The sequence below is a fragment of the Microtus ochrogaster genome, unplaced genomic scaffold (genome assembly GCF_000317375.1).
Source record: "Microtus ochrogaster isolate Prairie Vole_2 unplaced genomic scaffold, MicOch1.0 UNK2, whole genome shotgun sequence".
In the NCBI taxonomy this organism is placed as follows: Eukaryota; Metazoa; Chordata; class Mammalia; order Rodentia; family Cricetidae; genus Microtus; species Microtus ochrogaster.
In genome coordinates this window covers 22,649,912-22,655,392 of record NW_004949100.1, presented here as the reverse complement: position 1 = coordinate 22,655,392, position 5,481 = coordinate 22,649,912, and positions in this window count along the sequence as shown.

Genomic DNA, 5,481 nt, shown 5'->3' with positions numbered 1-5,481 from the left:
ATGGAAATAGAAAATACTATCCTGAGTGAGGTAACCCAGACCCAAAAAGATGAATATGGGATGTACTCACTCATAATTGGTTTCTAGCTACACATAAAGGCCAGTGAGTCTAAAAAAAAAAGAAAAAGAAATGATAGAATTAAATGGCAATTTTACAATCCCCATGAGAAAACGCATTTAGAACACCATAACAGTTTCATGCTAAAGCCATCAAATGCATGCCCATGGGAAATTCTATAATGTTTGATAGCAACATGGCTACTCGGCTATCTCCTGTTTCCATCTCACTGTGCAGCATTGCCCAGAAGGGAATGCTCGTTGTATGTCAGTGTCAAAAGTTAGCATGAGATCTAATCAAATTTCTGATTATCACCTTAGGGTAAATACAGGAAGTCAGAGAATGTGTTAAAGGATACCACCGGTCAGAACCTACTGAACTTGGAGCTAATTACCTGGTTATTTTGGAAATGTGTTTAAGTAGTTGGCATAAATGAAAATGAGGGCGCAAACACTGGTGGGAACGAAAAGAAATCTTAGAGATTCTTAACCTGGAAGAGTTCTGTTGAATGTACTGAGGTTTGATTTAGATAAACTAATGATGTACTCTTTTTACCATGATCATGAGCATGAGAATCTAACCCGTCAGATGATTTTCAGAAATGCTTCATTCTGCTAAAAGGTGCTACTGAAGTGTGGTTATTTTACCAGTACTTATTCTATTGGAGAGCAATATACATACGTAATTGTTAAAAATACTCTAGTTGTCTTCCACACGAGCATGTGGATCAAAGAGGAAACAACATTGTCAAAGTGCTCATAATTGCCTAATTTTTTTCTTTGGAATTTGTATGTCTGTCCTTTCTACTCTTGAGTGTGTTTCTAAGACCCTGGCACAAAATTCACAAAGCTCCAAGTAAGCAAAATCAGACATTAATTATGTTCAATGTGTTTAAATATTTCTCTCTTCTGTAAGGGGAATATCTTGTGTTCTTCCTTCTCTGAGGACGGTATAGATTTTGGGGCCCCTGCTGCTCCTGGATGTCTTGATTTATAGTCCAATGTAGAATAGAAGACACTACTTAGAATCCTTCTCTATACACCAAACCCAAGACCACAGCTCCATCTTTATTACTGGCTCATGGGTAAGCGCAGCATGAACATCAGAATCGCCTCCAACAGTAATGAAAGCAGGTCTCTGTTCACTGCTGTGGCCTCATGACTGGGAATTTTTCCATTTCTGGAAATTACATCAGTTAAAGCAGGGAAGCAAGAGTCGGCAGTCAGGGTCTCTGGATCCAGAGGGACCGTGTTTCTACCTTTGTCTCTGTCACCGACAATCCGCTTTCTTTGTACAGTGTGAACAGTCTTCGTGCCCAGTGCTGTGGTTACCGAGCAAGAAGAAGGACCGTGTTTAGCTTAGGGACAAACATAGGGCAGGACAAAAAGGCACAGAATGTGTTCAAATATGATGTCATCTGTTTCATTAACTTAATGTTTTTCTGAATTCATTTTCCATTCAAACTCATTTCTTCCTATGATCACATGTATACTGTTTGAGCAATTATTTCTTTAATTTCTTTCTTCAGTGTTTTAAAGTTTTTATTATACACGTCTTTCCCTTGTGTGGTTAGTGTTGCTCTGGTGTGTGTGTGTGTGTGTGTGTGTGTGTGTGTGTGTGTGTGTGTGTGTATTTGAGGCTATTGGAAAGTGCTATTTCCCTGATCTCTTTCCCAGTATGTTTGTCATGTCTATATAAGAAAGCTGCTCAATTTTGCATGTAAATTTTGTGTCTTGCTACTTTGCTGAAGGTATTTATTGGCTGTATAAGTTTCTTGGTGGGGCATTTAGGGTATTTGTGTATCGATCATCTATAAAGAAGAATTCTTTGACTTCTTAGTTTCCTATTTGTACCCCCTTGATCTCTTTTAGCTGTCGTATGACTCTAGCTAAGACTTCAAGCTAAGAATTGAACAGCTATGAAAAGAGTAGACATCTTTGCCTTGTTACTTATTTTAGTGAAAATGCTTTGAATATTTCTTCATTTTAGAGGCTTTTGGTTAGGGAACTTGCCATAAATTGCCTTTATGATGTTGAGATGTGTCTTTTGTATCCATAATCTCTCCAGGATTTTTAACATGAGAGGATATTAGATTTTGTCTACTACATTTTCTGCATCTAATGATATTATATGTTTGTCTTCTAATCTATTTACATTTTGGATAACATTTATTAATTCATGCACATGGAATGATCCTTGCATCTTTGGTTAAAGCAAACTTGATCATGGTGGATAATATTTTTGATGTGTTCTTAAATCCAGGTAGGTAGCAAGTATTTTATTGGCACTTTTGGCATCTATGTTCATAAGGGATACTGATCTACAATTTTTTTTTTTTGGTTTTTCGAGACCAAAAAACCCTACAGAGGGTTTCTCTGTAGCTTTGGAGCCTGTCCTGGAACTCCCTTGGTAGACCACGCTGGCCTCGAACTCACAGAGATCCGCCTGCCTCTGCCTCCCGAATGCTGGGATTACAGGCGTGCGCCACCACCGCCCGGCTACAATTTTAAGTTTTTGTTGAGTCGTTTTTTCTGGCTTTGGTAACAGTGGCTTCATAAAACATTTTTGGAAATGTTTCTTATTTTCTTTTTTTCTTTTTCCTTTTCCCCCTCCCTTTCTTCCTTCCTTCCTTCCTTCCTTCCTTCCTTCCTTCCTTCCTTCCTTCCTTCCTTCCTTCCTTTCTTTCTTGTTGAGTAACCTAAGGAGTGCTGACATTGGTTCTTCCTAGAATGTCTGCTCGCTTTTTGTGCTGAATCCATCTAGTCCTTGTTCTTTTATAGTTGGACTATTTTTAATTATTGCTTCTATTTCACTAGGGATTGTGGGTCTATTTAAGTGTTTTCCTGTTATTTAAAGGATAGTTTTTTTATACAGTATATTCTGATTAAGGTTTCCCGTCTCCCTATTCCTCCCAGTTTTTTCCCACCCCCCTTTCCATCTGAATCCACACCCTTTCTGTCTTTCCTTAGCAAACAAACAGGCATCTAAGCAATAATAATAAAATAAAATATAATGAGATAAAAAAGCAAATTAATCAAAACACAAAAACAGCCAAGGAAAAGCACAAAAAATGCATATAGGTACAGAAACACACAGGCTCACACACTCAGGAATCCCATAAAAGTCTCAAACTGGAATCTGTAATATATACAGAAAGTACCTATAAGTAGGAAAAACAAGCAAACAAACATGCAGACAAACAAGGAAGACAAAACAAAAACCCACCCTGACTTAACATTATAAGACAAAGAACCCACATGAATGCCACTGAGTTTGTTCTGTGTTCCCATCTCCTGCTCGGCCTGGGGCATGCCCTTAAGAGTGGTTTATTTCCCAGAAAACTAACTTCTCATTTGCAAGCGGCTATTAATTAGAGATAGTGTCTGGGTTAGATATGAGGGCATGTGTTCACTTCTCCTTTCTGTCCTAAGAACCCATCTAGTACAGATCTGTGCTGGCCCTACGCAGGATGCCACAGATTCTGTGAGTTCAGACATGCCCCAGCCCTGTTGATTTAGAAGGCTTTGACTCCTTGCTGTCCTCCAGATCCTCTGGCTCTTAACACTCTTTATGTTCCCTCTGCTGCAGAGTCTCCATAGCCATGAGGGGAGGGATTTGATACAGACATTATTTTAAGGGCTGAGTGTTCTACGGTCTTTTACTATAGTGACTTTTGCTGTTTATTAAGTAATAAAACTTGTGGGCAATGATTAAAGATAAAAATCTGGGACCATCACAAGCACCCACGAAATGTACTGCCACCATTTGCTTCCCAGCTGGAAAAGACCCAGTCTCATTTCAGCGCCCCCATTACTTTTTTTCCAGGAACTCTAGGGCCCGTTCTTACCAACTGAATGTGAACCTAGCTTCTTGATCAAAGCCTGATTCCACTTAACATCAGACCACAAAAAGAGACAAAAATCCCACATAATTCTCCTCTTTCTGTCTAATTAAAAGGAAAGGTTTTAATTCTAACATAGTAAAACTATATACAATAAGAATGATTATCAGATAATATCTAAGTAGAAAGGAAAGATAATAACCTTAACAAAAAATGAAAATATGTACAAGAAGAACAATTACCAAGTAAGGAAAACATTTACAATGTCCATCCCATTATCTTTTCTTTTTTATAAATTAATTAATCAAAAAAATAAAAAAAATAAATTAATTAATCAATTTTAAAAATAATCTTTTCTCATATGTACCAATCCCAGTTCCCACTCCTTCCCCTCTTCCACCTCCCCCCACCATCTACCCATCCCACCCCACATCCACACCTCAGAGAAGGTAAAGTTTCCCATGGGGAGACAACAAAGTCTGGCATATCACTTTGTGGCAGGACCAAGGCCCTCCCCATTATATCTAGGCTGAGCAAGGTATCCCTCCAAAAGAGAATGGGCTCTAAAATGCCAGTTGAAGCACTAGGGATAAATCCTGGTCTCACTGTCAGTGGCCCCACAGACTGCCTCAGCCACACAATTGTCACCCATATTTAGAGGGCCTACTTTTGGTGCTATGCTGTTCCCCCATTTTTAGTCTGGAATTAGTGAGCTCCTGCTAGCTCAGGTCATTCTGTTTCTGTGGGTATCCCCATCATTGTCTTTACCCGTTTGCTCATATTATCATCATCACTCTTCCGTCTCTTCAACTGGACTCTGAGAGCTTGGTCCAATGATTCTCTATCTCTGTATCTGCTTCCATCAGTTGCTGGATGTATGTTCTATGATGATATCTAAGATAATTATCAATCTGACTTCAGGACAGGGAAAGTTCAAGGACCCTATCCACTATTGCTTAGGATTTTAGTGAGGTCATCCTTATGGATTTCTGGGAATTTCCCTAGGACCAGGTTCTTGTTACACCTACAATGGAGGAGTGTTCCCCTTACTCCGCATCCTCTCCAGCATAAGGTATCATTGGTGTTTTTGATTTTAGTCATTTTGATTGGTGTAATATGCCTCCCACAATCAAGGTATTTCTTTCCTTGCATCCTTCTCTCTCCTTCCCCTCATATCCTCCTCCCCTTTCCCTTTTTCCTCTCCTCTTCCACTCTCCCTTCTCCCCACCCCCACCATACTCTCAATTTTCTTAGGAGATCTTTTCTATTTCTCCTGTCCAGGGGAATCCATGTATGTCTCTCTTAGGGTTCTCTTTGTTACCTAGCTTCTCTGGGATCATGGAATACAGACTGGTTATCCATTGCTTTAGGTTTAATATCCACGTATGAGTCAGTACATACCATGTTTGTCTTTCTGGGTCTGGGTTACCTCACTCAGGATGGTTTTTTTTTAGTTCTACCCATTTGTCTGCGAATTTTAAGAATTTTAAGATTTCTTCTTCTTCTTCTTCTTCTTCTTCTTCTTCTTCTTCTTCTTCTTCTTCTTCTTCTTCTTCTTCTTCTTCTTCTTCTTCTTCTTCTT